This window comes from Diceros bicornis, chromosome 19, assembly GCF_020826845.1.
Source record: "Diceros bicornis minor isolate mBicDic1 chromosome 19, mDicBic1.mat.cur, whole genome shotgun sequence".
Lineage (NCBI taxonomy): Eukaryota > Metazoa > Chordata > Mammalia > Perissodactyla > Rhinocerotidae > Diceros > Diceros bicornis.
The window spans coordinates 21409641-21425600 of NC_080758.1; the positions used below are offsets into that span (position 1 = coordinate 21409641).

The window sequence follows — 15960 nt, forward strand, 5'->3', positions numbered from 1 at the left end:
TGTTCACTGCTGAACCACCAGTACTTGTCTGAAGATGCCCAAACTGTGTTCCACGAATGTCTGTGCACAAATCTTTACTCTGACCCATTACATGTTTTATCATAATTTAATCCTCAGAGAGAAATCTTCTTCCAAGTTTTTGTAGGAAAGGAAGGCTCTTTTGTTGTAGTAGAGACTTTCTATTGTTCCCACATTCCAACTACAAATAACAGTATAGTTAAGTTCATTTCAGTTGAACAACTATCCCCAACGGGTAATGATTGACTTTGATAAATTAATATGGAGGAGGTTTCCGGGGTTGTGCCCCCAGGCTCTATCTTTGGCCATGACCTGTGCAACATTTTTATCAGAGATTTGCATACTGGTTCAGGACTGTATTGTCTGATACAGTAGCCTATAGCCTAGCCACATTTGACTACTTAAATTATTTTAAATTAAATAAAAGCAAAACTTCAGTTCCTCAGACATCCTAGTCACATTTTATTATTATTATGTTTTTGTTTTTGTAGGAAGAGTGGCCCTGTGCTAACATCTGTTGCCAATCTTCCTCTTCTTCTTTTTTCTCCCCAAAACCCCAATACATAGTTTTGTATCATGGTTGTAGAGTTGTAGCTCTTCTATACGGGACGTAGCCTCAGCATGGCTTGATGAGCGGTGAGTAGGTCCACGCCCAGGATCCGAACCTGCGAACGCCGGGCCACCAAAGCAGAACGCACAAACTTAACCGCTACGCCAGCGGGCCGGCCCCTCAGTCACATTTTAAGTACTCAATAGCCACATGTAACTAGCAGCTTCCATATTGGACAACACGTTTCTATCATCAGAAAAAGTGCTATTGAACAACTATGGTCTAGAAGGCAAATACTCACTGTGTTTATGAATGACATGGAGTAGAAATCGCTGATGAATATTTCATTTGAGATGGACATATTTAATTATGGCCTGGCCAGCATCCATTTTCCCTCCTTCTGGTAACAGCATCCCAATTTTCCTTGGGGTAGGTACAACGTATCTTCAAGTGTCAGTCAATGTGTTTTGGGAAGAGCTGACTCCAGGGGTGGGCATATGACTCAGATCAGACAAATCATAGCACTGCATCACTTTATAGCCACTGTGATTGGCTCAGAGGTAGGTATATAGCCAATCTTAGCCAATGAGATTCAATTCTGGGACTTGTCAAACCTGGGACACTGTTGGGAAGAAAAATTATTCCTGTTGGGGTTAGCTAAAGGACAGGATATAAACTTCAAGCCTCTGACAGTCATCTACTCAGAGACATTTTTTGGTAGGCCCCCGTATCCACATGTGCTTACGTTAGTTTGAGTTGGATTTCGTGTCACTGGTAACAAAGAAGTCTTAATTTATCATCCAAGAAATGAAAATTATTTGAGCAGGTGGATAATGGGCTCAAAACTTAACAAGATATATTTAGAGATTCAACTTCAATGTTGAAAATCACCTGTGTGTCCAAGAAGGCTTCTGGAGTGCTGGTGATGTCCTGTCTCTTGAGCTGAGTGGGTGCTGGTTACACAGGTGTGCTCAACATATGAAAATACAACCAGTTTCGCCCTTGTCGGTATGAAGAACATACTTCAACAAATAGTTGTTTTTTTGTTTCGTTGTTTTTTTGTGTGTGTGTGAGGAAGATCAGCCCTGAGTTAACATCCATGCTAATCCTCCTCGTTTTGCTGAGGAAGACCGGCTCTGAGCTAACATCTAACAAATAGTTTTTTAAAAAATCAGTTGCATAAGGACAGGATGGGGAAGATGTAACTTCACTAATGGGAAACTCACTTGGAGTTTTAGTTTCTTATAAGCTCAATATGAGTCAACAATGGCTTTCCCAAAAGCCAATGGAAATTTGGGCCATATTAATAGACAAACTCAACCAGATTGAGGACAGTGACAGTTCCATTCACCCTAGGTGAGCCAGAGTACAGTCTGGGAAAGATATAGACAAAGTAGAGCATGTTCACAAATATCAAAGTCACATCTCATAAAAGGCAGTAAAAGGAACAGGAAAAGTTAGCCAGGAGACAAGAGAAGGGAGGCTAGGATACGGGCATGACAGGCTCAATGAAACACCAAAATGAATAGACAACTTTATCATCTGCAAATAATGTTATTTTCTACACAGAACACCCCAAAAGAACCTGCTGAAAAACTGAGACTAAGGGGAGTTCAGTAAAATGGCTTGCTAAAAAATTAATATACAAGAACTTAAAGCCCTCCTTTCAAGAAATAAACAGGACTCATATGGTTAAAGAAAAAAAAAAAACAAACCTACAGCTTTCCTAAAGGATGTAAAAGAATACTTGCCCAATAAAGACATGTGCCATTTGCCAGCTTAGAAAACTCATTATGACAAACATATCAGTTTACCAAATTAATTTTTTAAATTGTGGTAAAATATACATAACACAAAATTTACCATTTTGACCATTTTTTAATGTACAGTTCAGTGGCATTAAGTACATTAACATCGTTGTGCAACCATCACCATCATCCATCTCCAGAACTTGTTTCATCTTCCCCAACTGAAACTCTGTTCTCATTAGACAATAACTTCTCATTCTCCCCTCTTTCCAGTCCCTGGCTAAATTTGGGGGTTTTTTGGTTTTTTTCATTTTTTTATTGTGGTAAAATGCACGTAACATAAAAGTTACCATCTCAATCATTTTAAGTGTACAGTTCAGTGGTATTAATATATTCATACTGTTGTGCAACCATCATCACCACCCATCTCCCAAACTCTTCTCATCTTGTAAAACTGAACCATTTATCATATTAATCGATTTTGGAGCTGTTTTTGAGCTTTGGAGGGAAAACTTGACCAAAAGGTCTTACATATTATGTGAACAGCGGAAAATAACCAAGAACATTCTGTAAAAGAAGAGCACTAGGAGGAAGGATTGTTCTGTCATATATTAAGCCACAATATAAAGCTATAAGGATCAAAACAGTGTGTAACTGGCAGTGAAACAGATTGTTGGAGCAGAATAAATAGCTTGGAAAGTTACCCTTCTTCACAGATGAGGCTCTAGAGTATGAGGTGGCGTCGCAAACTCACAGGGCAAGGAAAGATGCTGAGACAATTGATAACTCTTTCGAAATAAAATAGAGATGGATTTCATTACTACTTTATACCCAAATGAATTCCAGAATGATTACACATTTAATTTATTTAATTAAGGCCACAAAAATCTAGAAGAACATATAGTTAATATACCTTGCTAGATGAGGAAACACATTAGAGCAAGAACCAGCAAATTTTTTCTGTAAAGGCCAGAGAGGAATATTTTCATCTTTGCAGGCTTTGCAACTACCCAGCTCTTCCTTTGTAGTGTGAAAGCAGGCATAGGCAATATGTAAATGAATGGCTATGGCTGTGTTCCAATAAAACTTTATTTACAAAAACACATGGTGGGAAGATCTGACCTTCCAGCCATAGTTTCCTGACCCCGACCCGTGTTTTAGAGGGATAAAAGCAAAGAACAAAATAATGGAAACAAAGCAAATATCATTAGGTTTGACTACATAAAAATTTAGAACTCCAGGGCATAAAAAACATCTACTATCAACAAAATGTTAAAGCAAACACACACACACAATGCAGAAAATATTTGCACCATACATGGCAACAAAGGGTTGATGTCTCCCTTTCCATTTTCATTCTTTCCCTTTCTCTCCTTCTCCCCATCTCTTCTCTCTCACACACAAACACACACAATCATTGAAATTAATAAGAAAAAGAAACACACTAGTAGAAGAAATGGACAAAACCATAGACAACTCAGAGAAAGAAATGAATGACCAGGAAGCTTATGACTAGGTATTCAACCTTACACTTCTCAATTATATGCTAATTAAGACAACAGGACTATTTTCCATATATCAAGTATATTAGCAAAGGTATGTTTTCAGTGTCATGGTCCAGTGTTGGAGGGAGGCAGTGACGAGGCAAACCTAGTACACATTGCTGGTGGGCGTGTAACTGATGCAACCTTTCTGGTGACCAAATGAGCAGTTTATATCAAAGCCTTGTAGATGTTTATATCCTTGAGTCTATTGAACCTCTAAGAATCTACCCTAAGTAAATAATCAAAGCTGTGGCCAAATATTTTTACACAATGATAATCACCATGGCATAATTTATAGTAGCAAAAATTAGAAGCAACCTCAAAATCCAATAATAGAGGAGTGGTTACATAAATTGTGGTACATTCAGATGGGGGTGCATGAGGTCGTCATTAAAAATCTCTTTTCCAAAGACTATATAAAGACAAGGTAAAATAGTTAACCTCTAAGCAACATTTGACTCAGCTGACAGCCCTTCCTTCTAAAAACGCCTCGCACGCTAGGCTTCTGAGATGCCACACCATCCTAGAGTTCTTTCTTCCACCCTAGCAGATGATTCTCGGTCTCCTTTGTTCTCTTCTTCTTCTCCGCTCAACATGTTGAGGTGTCCCAGGGCTTTGTCTTGGGGCCTCTTCTTTACTCTATCTATCTTGCTTCCTAGATGATCTCATACAGTCCTTTGGCTTTAAAAAGATTGCATTTGTAAGCTGATGACCCCAATTTTTCTATCCATCCTGATATCTCCCCTGAGCTCCAGACTCACCTACTCATCTGCCTCCTAAAGATCTCCACTTGGATGTTAAAAAGGCATGTCAACTTGGACAGTCCTACAGAACTCTTGATTCTCTCCAGACCCCTACCTCCTCCTACTCGTCTTCCCAGTCTCAAACTATGGCACCATCATCCACCCAGGTGCTCAAGCCCAAAACCCAGGGGTCGTTACTGAGTCCCTCCTTTCGTCACCTGACACACGGCCCTGTCAGCTCTGCCTCCTCATTCCTCCACCTCCTCAGACACTACTGCAGGCTCTCACCTCAGCTACTGTGACAGTTTCTGACAAGGCCTCCCTGTTCCCACTCATGCCCCCACGAGAATACACTCATACAGTCTATTCTCCACTCAGCAGCCAGGAAAAGCTTTTCACAATCTACATCTCTCCATGTGATTCCCCTCTCAAAACCCACCAGTGGGTTTTCACCTCAATCAAATTTAATGTACACTTCCTACCACAGTCTTCAAGGGTCAATACTCCCCAGGCCACCTCTCTACCTTCCATCTTCTATCATCAAATGCACCAAGTTAATTCCCATCCCAGGTCCTTGATACATTTCCTCCAGATTCCCATGTGGCTGCCTCTTTCTCCACATTCAGAGCTCAGCCCAAATCACCTCCTCAGAGATGCTCTCCCTGACACTATAGCTTACACATGGCCTCCCACCCTAGTCCTTATTTATACTATTACTTTGTTTAGGTTCTTCAAAGCATAGAATGGATGCCTAATTTTGTTGAATTGACAAATGAACTTTACGGTAAAAGTTATTTTTATAATATACACACGCTTACTCTGTGTTTGTGGGTAGATACAAAGAGTTGAAGACAACTGGGTTGGGTATGCCCCCTCTGTCCCTCCAGATCCACCCTTCTTCATGCTGGGAGAAGCCAACACACTTGGGCCACATCAAATGCTTCCTTGCGTTCTGATTTCCGGTTGGGCTTGGTAATAGGAAGCATGGGCAGAAGACTGGAGTACAGCTGGAGGAAGCCACTGCTCCTGTTAGGCAGCCCTCTCCAGAAACTACCCTCCTTAGGTTTCAGTAGATTCCCCTTCCCTTGGCCTCTTCAGGACGAGAGGTAGTAAGCTCCCCACTTTTGCTAGCCCCAGAGTTCTGCACCATTCCTTGTTGGTCCTCGTAAACCAGTGGTTCTCAAAGTGGTCCCCAAGTGTAAGTGGTCTTTCAGGGTATTCAGGAAGTCAAAACTATTTTCATAATAACATTAAGATGTTATTTGCCTTTTTCACTGTGTTGACATTTGCACTGACAGTGCAAAAACAATGGTGGGTAAAACCACTGTCCCTTTAGCAGTCAGTCCAGTGGCACCAAACTATACTAGTAATCACTGTATTCACTGCTTCATACGTGTAGTAAAAAAAAAAAAAAATCAAACCAAAGAAGATATACAGATGGTAAGTAAGCATATGAAAAGATGCTCCACATCATATGTCACCAGGGAAATGCAAATTAAAACAATGAAATATTACTACACACCTATTAGAATAGCCAAAATCCAGAACACTGACAATACCAAATGCTGGTGAGGATGTGGAGCAATGGGAACTCTCATCCACTGCTGGTGGGAAAGTAGAAGGGTTACAGCCACTTTGGAAGACAATTTGGCAGTTTCTTACCAAACTAAACACACACTTACCATACGATCCAGCAATCATGCTCCTTGGTGTTTACCCCAAGGAGTTGAAAAGTTATGTCCTCACAAAAACATGCACATGGATATTTATAGCAGCTTTATTCATAATTGCCAAAATTATGGATAATTTGCTTCTTGGAAGCAACTAAGATATCCTTTTGTAGGTGAATGGATAAATGAACTGTGATACATCCAAACAATGGCTTATTCAGCACTAAAAAGAAATGAGCTATCAAGTCACGAAAAGACATGGCAGAACCATAAATGCATATTACTAAGTGAAAGAAGCCAATTTTAAAGGCTATATCCTGTATGATTCCAACTATATGACATTCTGGAAAAGGCAAAACCTATGGAGACAGTAAAAAGATCAGTGGTTGCCAGGAGTTGGGGAGAGGGGAGGGGATGAATAGGCAGAGCACAGAGGATTTTTAGGGCAGTGAAAATACTTTGATACTCTGTATGATAACCATAATGATGGATACATGTCATTGTACATTTGTCCAAACCCAAAGAATGTACAACACCAAGAGTGAATCATAATGGAAACTATAGACTTCCGGTGATTAAGATGTGTCAACGTGGATTCATCAATGGTAACAAATGTACTGCTCTAGTGGGAGTGTTGATTGCGGGGGAGATTATGCATGTGTAGTGGCAGGGAGGTATATGGGAAACCTCTGTACCTTCTCCTCAATTTTGCTGTGAACCTAAAACTGCTCTGAAAAGATAAAGTAAATAAAAACACAAAAACAAAAACACACATGCTATAACCAGAAAAAAAACACCAGTTTCACTTTATCATGCCCTCAATGAAGCAGTAAAATGTATTAATTTTATTAAGTCTTAACCCTTGAGTACGTGTCTTTTTAACATGCTGTGTGACAAAAAGAGAAGTACATGAAGTATGAGCATTGTCTCAATCTGCGTTACTTCAGCGATTAAGTTGTGTGCTCAGCTAGACCTCTCTCTCATGGAACACCATTTTTACTTAAAGAAGGACTACAAAACAATGGTTATCAGTCTTTTTCTCTAAAATGAACAAAAAAATTTTCTCACAATTGACAGTGTTTGTTGCCAATGACAGAAGTTGAACTTTCAGGCAAAACTTAGAATTTTGGAAAACTTGTATCATCACCATGAGCTTACAGTTGCCCAGTACTTGAAGAATTTTCAGGTGAGACTGGTGTTGAAATTATAATTTTTTTTAATATTGTATAATGAAATGTGTCAACATTTAGAAGATCTGCATAACTCAAAGAACCAATATTTTCTTTTTCCCCTGCTTTACTGAGATATAATTGACATAAAACATTGTGAAAGTCCAAGGTATACAATGTGATGATTTGATACACATATATATTGCAAAATGATTATCACAATAAGGTTAGTTAATACCTCTATCACCTCACATAATTTCCTTTTTTGCATGTGTGTAGTGAGAACATTTAAGATCTACTCTCTTAGCAACTTTCAAGAATCTAATACACTATTATTAACTATGGTCACCACGCTATACATTAGATCACCAGGACCTATTCGTCTTATAACTGGAAGTTTGTACCCTTTGACCAATATCTCCCTATTTCCCTAACCCCTTCACCCTACCAGCCCCAGCAACGACCATTCTACTCTGTTTCTATGAGTTTTGCCTTTTTAGATTCCACACGTAAGTGAAATCATACGTATTTGTCTTTCTCTGACTTATTTCACTTAGCATAATGTCCTCACGGTTCATCCATGTTGTTGCAAATGGCAGAATTTCCTTCTTTTTCATGGCTGAATAATATTCCATTTTATATAAATACTACATTTTCTTTATCCATTCATCTGTTGATGGACATTTAGGTTGTTTCCATATCTTGACTATTGTGAATAATGTTGCAATGAACATGGTGCAGATATCTCTACAAGATAGTGATTTCATTTCCTTTGGCTATATACCCAGAAGTGAGATTGCTGGATCATAGGGCAGTTCTATTTTTCTTTTTTTTTTTTTTCTTTTGAGGAAGATCAGCCCTGAGCTAACATCTGCCAATCCTCCTCTTTTTGCTGAGGAAGACTGGCCTCATGGCTAACATCCATGCCCATCTTCCTCCACTTTATACGGGACGCCGCCACAGCATGGCTTGCCAAGCGGTACAATGGTGCGCACCCAGGATCCGAACCGGCGAACCCCAGGCCACCGCAGTGGAGCGCGTGCACTTAACTGCTTGCGCCACCGGCCGGCACCTATTTTTCATTTTTCAAGGAACGTCCATACTGTTTTCCATGGTGGCTGCACCAATTTACATTCCCACTAACAGTGCACAAGGGTTTCCTTTTCTCCACATCCTTGCTAACACTTATTATCTCTTATCTTTTTGATAACAGCCATTCTAACAGGCGTGAGGTTATATCTCACTGTGGTTTTGACTTGCATTTCCCTGATGATTAGTAATGTTGAGAATCTTTCCATGTACCTGATGGTCATTTCTATGTCTTCTTTGGAAAAATGTCTCTTCAGGTCCTCTGCCCATTTTTAAATTCGATTATTTGGGGTTTTTTAGCTATTGAGTTGTATGAGTTCCTTATATAATTTGGATATTAACCCCTTATCTGATACACAGTTTGCAAATATTTTCTTCCATTCTGTAGGTTGCCTCTTCATTCTGTTCACTGTTTCCTTTGCTGTGCAGAAGCTTTTTAGTTTGATGTAGTCCCACTTGTTTATTTTTGCTTTTGTTGCTTGTGCTTTTGGTGTCACATCCCAAAAAAGTGAACCAATATTTTCTAACAGACCAATACATTGTATTAAAAAAGTATGCAGGGGTAAAAGAGCCATTCAAAATGCAAGACAAACCAATGAATTTTAATGTAATAGGGTAAGAAAACTAAAAATTGATATAGTTTCAGATTCTACATTGCAATTAACCTTCAAGAAACTACCACCTGTTGAGTTTGATTGTGGTATCAAAGAATATCCACAATTATCTGAAAAGGCAATCAAAATATTTCCTCCTCTTTCTAACTACATATCCGTGTGAGGTAAGATTTTCTTCATTTACTTCACCCAAAATAACATATCACAACAGATTGAATGCAGAAGCAGATAAGAGAATCCAGCTGTCTTCTATTAAGCCAGACCTTAAAAAGATTTGCAAAAGTATTAAATAAGGCTACTGTTCTCCCTGATGTTTTTGTTTTCAAAAATATAATTTTTCATAAAAAGATTTATGTTAATGTGTGTGTGTGGTGGTTTTAAAACATATCCACAAATTCTCCTCCCTTCAGGAGGTGGAGCCTAATTCCCTTCCCCTTGTGTGTGGGCTGGACTTAGTGAATCATTTCTAATGAACAGAATATGGCTGAAGTGATGGCATGAGCCTTACAAGGCTAGGTCATAAAAGGCACTGTGGTTTCCTCCTTGCTCCATCTCTTGGATCACTCACTGGGAAGAAGCTGGCTGCCATATTGAGAGCACACTCAAGCAGCCCAATGGAGAGGCTCACATGGCAAGAAACTGAGGCCTCCTGCCAGGAGCCATGTGACTGAGCCATCTTGGAAGTAGACCCTCCAGCCCCAGTTAAACCTGGAGGTGACCACAACCTTATGAGAGGTCCTGAGCTAGAACCACTGGCTAAGCCGCTCCTGGATGCTTGACCCACAGAAATTGCATGAAACAGTAAATGTTTATTGTTTTAAGCTGCTAACTTTTGAGTTCACCTGCTATGAAGCAATAGATAACTAGTACAACAAATAATGGATTTATTATGTTTTAATGAACGGATTCACATTTATTTTAATTCCTCAGTTCTAATTTCTAATACAGTAGATATCTATAGATAGACCCAGTTAAACAAAGCTTTTAGGGGTTCTTAGTTTTTAAGAATATAAAGGGGCCTTGAGACCAAAAAGTTTGAGGACTGTTGCCCTAAACTCTTTGCAAATTGTCTCCTTATTAAACTTTCTTCAAATTATCATGTGAGAACACTATCTGTTTCCTCTCAGGACCCTGACTGACATAACAACACCAAAATATTATCAATGGCTATTGCTGTTCAGTGGGAGAATGAGTGGTTTTATTTTCTTCTTAATATTTCTTTCTTTCTGTACCTTTAAAATTTTTTACAAGCATGCATTTTTTTTATAATTAGTAGAAAAGAAACTTCCCTTTTGAAAATCATCAAAAGTGAAAGTCAGAGCTGTGTTTCCTTTAGATGAGCCAATGGTTTAAGTGTGACTTTCAGAGCCCAGGTGACTGCCAACGCACCGGGGGTCGGGGAGAGGTTTGCAGGGGTGGGGGCTGGGGGTGGACGGGGTTCCAGCACCCCTCCCCGCCTACCTCAACCAGAATAGATCTTTCATCTGTTTTACATATTGGGTTTCTGATGAACATTTCATTTAAAGAAAAGTTTCCACTGCTTTAAAAAAAAGTTTGAAAATCTTTACCATGAGAATAACCGTTGAAGAGTTAAATTTAGGCTAAATCGCTCAGACTTTTTTTTGAATGTGACCAGAGTTTCCATACAGAAAACCCTACATATTCTGAGAGAAGAACAGAAGCCCTGACAACTTAACAAATGTTCGGCAGTTTCAAGAGAAGCTGGCTCATGTGACTTTGGTAAGAAGTTATAGCTAGGGATGGAGAGCTCATCCAGGGACCTTTGATACAAAGGGTCTGTAAGGTCCAAAGAGACACAGACCAGAACCACAAGTGAGTGGTCTCTTGTTTTTCAGGGAAAACCAAAAGCAGAAGGTGCCAGGACTGCCTGATAGTTAAAAGCACAGGCTTCAGAGACAACGAATCTGGGTTCAAGTCGGGGGTCTGACACTTAAAACCTGTGAGATCTTGGCAAGTGACACAGCCTCTTAGAGCTTCAATGTCCTCATCTGTAAAACAAGGTTTGAGAATGTAAAAGGTACAGCCCTTATGGAAAACAGTTTAGGACTTTCTTTAAAGGTGAAATACAAATTTACCATATGACCCAGCAATTCCATGCCTAGGAAACTACTCAAGAGAAATGAAAACATATGTCCACACGAAGATTTGCAGACAAATGTTCTCAGCAGCGTTATTCATCATAACCCAAAATGCGAACAGTCCAAAAGTTCATCAACTGGTGAACGGATCAACAAAATGTGGTCTATCCATACAATGGAATTCTACAGGGCAATCAAAAGGGATGAGGTCCTGATACATGCCACAACCTGGATGCACCTTGAAAACATTATCCTAAATGAAAGAAGCCAATCACAAAAGGTCACATACTGTATGAGTCCATGTAAATGAAATGTCCAGAAAAGGCAAATGTATAGAGGCAGAAAATAGATTAGTGGTTGCCGGGGCTGGGGGTGGGGTAGGAGCTAGGAGTGACTACAAATGAGCATCAAGTTTTTGGAGTGATGGAATGTTCTAAAACTGGGTTGCGGTGACGGATGCAAAACTCTGTAAATTTACTAAAAATCATTGAATCGTACACTCAAAATGGGCAAATTTTATGATATGTAAATTAAACCTCAATAGAGCTGTTTTTAAAAAATGGGGTTTGACTCTCTGCTCCTGAGGATTGCTGTGAAGATTAAGTGAGATAACGCCTGTAAAGCAGGCTGCCTGGCAGAAAGCAAGCACTCAATAAATAATAATAAAGATAACAATCAGAATTATACTAATAATAGACTATATAAGTGTAGAATAATGCAGAATAACAACAATTTCTATCACTAGGATACTTCTTAACATACAACTTCAACATTTGTTAACTCAGTTTAACCCCATAACAACTTTCTGAGGCAGGTGTATTATATGATCCTCATTTTTACAGAGGGGGAAACTGAGGCATCGAGAAGTTAATTAACTTTCCTGAGGTTGCACAGCTAGTACTTGGCAGAGCTAGAATTTGAATCCTGGAGAACTGTGCTCTGCACAGCCTCTCAGTAAACATCGGCATGATTGAGTAACTGCTCTAACTAGTGGTGGGGGTGGGGGTGCAGAAAAGACTCATAGAAGGTTTCCCATAGAAGGTCATGCAGGACCTAAACCTCATGGGTTATAGCAGTTAGTCAGCTGACCAGTGTTCGAGACAGAAGGAAACGCATATGCAAAGGTGGGGGTTAAGAGAATGCAGGGCATATGAGAGGAGCATGGAGGAGGCGGAGCTGGCTGGAGCGTAGGGTGATGCTGGACTGTGGGAACATGAGGGGGGGCTCAGGGAGGTCCAAGGCGAAGGAGGGTCCCTGGTGCCCAGGCATTCGCCTGAACGCAATGCAGAGCCAGAGAAGGAAATTCAATGAGTTCCCCAGTGCTGCCTTCCTCTGGGAACGACTCACATCGCCCTGGCAGGTGGAGGAGGTTGACTCAGCCACTGCTGTGAGCTCAGGGGAGCGGGGGAGCTGCCACCCCATGTTCTCATCCCACGGTGAGCTAACACCCCGGCAGCCTCCCCAGCACCAGCTCCGCCAGCACACAGAAGCCGTCCCAGCCAGCTGGGAGCAGCGGGCTCTGTCATGCTGCCAGGGAGCTGAGTGTAGCTCGGCAAGATCGCCTGCTGACTGACGGCAGCTTCACGCACCCCCAAACCCAGACACCTGTGAACCCCAAGGGCATCTCTCACTCCACCCCCAGAGCCTGCCACAGAGCACAGTGCTGTGTCCTCCACCCTCACTTGGCTGTCCCCAGAGCCAGGGGACCAGCCCATGGGGTCTAGCACTTCTCTCGTTCATATTTAATACCCATGCCCTAGGATCCAGCTCGTCCATTTTTCCACATCTGTCCTAGATAAACATTTGCGGGCCGGCCCCGTGGCTTAGCGGTTAAGTGTGCACGCTCCGCTGCTGGCGGCCCGGGTTCGGATCCCGGGTGTGCACCGAAGCACCGCTTCTCTGGCCATGCTGAGGCCGCGTCCCACATACGGCAACTAGAAGGATGTGTAGCTATGACATACAACTATCTACTGGGGCTTTGGGGGGAAAAAATAAATAAATAAAATCTTTAAAAAAAAAAAAATTTGCATGTGTGCACAAAACATTCACTGTGGCAAAGGCAAAAATACTGAAAAACCCTATATGCCTATCAATAAGGAAGTGGTTCATAAATTCTGGGGAATCCATACTACAGAATACTACACTGCAGTTAAAAAGAATGGTGCAGATCTATTATTCCACGGCACATGTACTGGCATGAAAACATCTCCAAGATACATTGTTGGGTGAAAAAAAGAAAACTATAGAACAACGTATCCAGTATGTCATCACTTACATAAAAACTAAAAAACAAAAAATCACAACTAGCTCTATATTTCTCTAAGTCCACAAATACATGGTAAATGAAAAAAATGCCTAGAAGGAAACACACCAAACTAAGAACAGTAGTAATCAAGGAAGGGAGGGAGGGAGGGAGGAAGGAAGGAAGGAAGGAAGAGGGAAGGAAGGAGGGAAGGAAGGAAGAGAAGGAGGGACTTTTTACTCTGTATACTTCTGTGTTGTTTGATTTTTACAAGAATGTGTTTGTGTATATTTGGGTTCTTAAAAACATTAAAGTCTGAAAAAAAAAAAACCACCATCACCACCAACAGAGGAAAAAGGGTGTTAAAATGATCACCGCACTGGTGCAGGGTTCAGGGTAACTTTTCAAAGAGCTGTCACATCTAGGATCCTGTCTAATTCTTGCCACGCTCCCTTGAGGGCAAGGGTTCAAAACCCCATTTTACAGATTAAGAAACTGGACTTGAGAGGTGAAACAAGATGCTCACTGTCACACGCAGGGCGGAGGGGCCCTGGTCCTTGGACCCAAGCCCAGTGCTCTTTCTCACCAGCACACACGGGAGCACACCAGGGCGTGGGGCAAGGGCAGGAGGCTGGGGGAAGGCGTAGACGCTCTAGGGAGGCAGCCGGATGTTCTGAAGCAGCACAGCCAACTCACAGAGGCTCTGCAAAGCCCCCTCAGGGAGGGGAAATGGGGCTTTGTCAGGGAAGAAGGGAGTAAAAGACGAGTGGAGAAAGGAGAGCTGATGAACCACCGCCCACGACAAAAATTAGACATGATGATGTGCCACCCACTGAGTGGGATGGGCCTGCCACGTCACCCGGCAAATGACACGTGGGAAGGAGGCTCGCAGGGCCGCGTCCCCGAGCCTGAGATTTCATGCCTCTCACGGGGGCTGCTTACCCCAGGCTCTCAGCTGAGCTGTTTCCAGCCGAGCGGTTCCAGGAATGCCTCTCTGCTCATCTCCCAGAGCGCTCTGTAACCGGGGCAGTAATGGACTTGTGCTTCTCAGGGGGTTCTAGAACCTGAGGAGCAACGTACACAAAACCCAACATCCTGTAGTGTGGTAAACGTCACCATCCCTCAGTTCCTGCATTGACTGCTTTAGCACCAAGTGTCAGGAGGGTGTGCAGAGGCAGGAGGCCAGAGGGGCCCAGGAAATGGGTAGGTAGCCAGAAAGGATTCGTATACAGGGAGGGACCAGAGGCTGCTGACAGGGACACAGGACAGAGGCACAAATCTCAGCTGCACAGTGAGCAGGCCTGACCCCTCAGAGCATGCTCAGAGGAGAGGGCTTTGGCCAAATCGTGATCCTCCACTCATTCTCACAATGGGAAGCAAATCTACAAGGCTATGAGGCCAATGACAAGAGCCTGGATCCTGGGGGTTCTGATCCCAGCTCTGCTACCTTGGTCAAGGTTCTGAACCTCAGTTTCCCCATCTGTAAAATGGGTGTTATTGTACCTGTCTCTTGCGTATGGTGTATCTGGATCATGGGACACAAAATAATAATATAATTAAATAAAATATAACAAGTAGAAGGTATCCATAAAATCTGGAAACAGATTATATGACTGCATATACATAAAAATACATTTATATTTATTTATTCATTTGCTTTATAGAGTGAAAATGTCCTAGACAACATAGTGTATGTTCTTCTGTCTCCAGACTTTATGGACACCCTATATATAAATATAATTTTATATATATATTTATATACATACTTGTATATATAAATAAATTATAAATATAATGAACTAATACATAGTAATGATATAATAAAATACCACACACTACTCACTAACACAGCATGAAGGACCATGTCCAAGAACTCACAGGTGTTATCTAATGTAATGCTCACAGCAAGCCCTTGAGGTGGATACTGTCCCCATTTTACAGAGGTGGAAACTAAGCCACAGGGAGTGGAAGCCACTTGCCCACTTGCCAGGGTCACACAGGGAATAAGACAAAGCCAGTTTTAGAGCCAGTAGCCTAACTTCAGAGCCTGCATTGTTAGCCACCCCTCTACACCATCTACCTCCGCAGTGAAGGCCAAAGAAAAGGGACCAGCAGACAGAGAGTTCTGCAGCACAGAGCGGGCTTAAGAAATGCAAGATCCTATGAGTACTGAGCTCCTGGAGGAGAGAAACCAGACCCAACTTGTCACCACGATGTCTAGAATAGTGATGCACAAGAAGTAGGTTGTCAGTAAATATTTGTGGGAGGGAAGGAAAATTAGTATGGTATTCACTAGTCAAAGGCTGGAATTCTTGTTTCCAAAAAAAAGTCTAAGAATTCAGAGGCTTCCTAGGACGTGTGGGGCTGCCCAGTCTTGGGAGAGGGCCAGACTCATCCAGCTCACACCTCTCCTGCACAGAACCTGGAGTCCCAACCCAGCAGGGGAGGGCCGAGGCCAGGGAGGCCACCAGCCG

General features: G+C 41.7%; 1 protein-coding gene across 2 annotated transcripts in view; it reads right to left on the reverse strand.

The window, feature by feature from the left end:
* Window positions 1-15960, reverse strand: part of PPP1R16B (protein phosphatase 1 regulatory subunit 16B) — a 104135-nt gene that overhangs the window by 60284 nt on the left and 27891 nt on the right. The window lies entirely within an intron of this gene.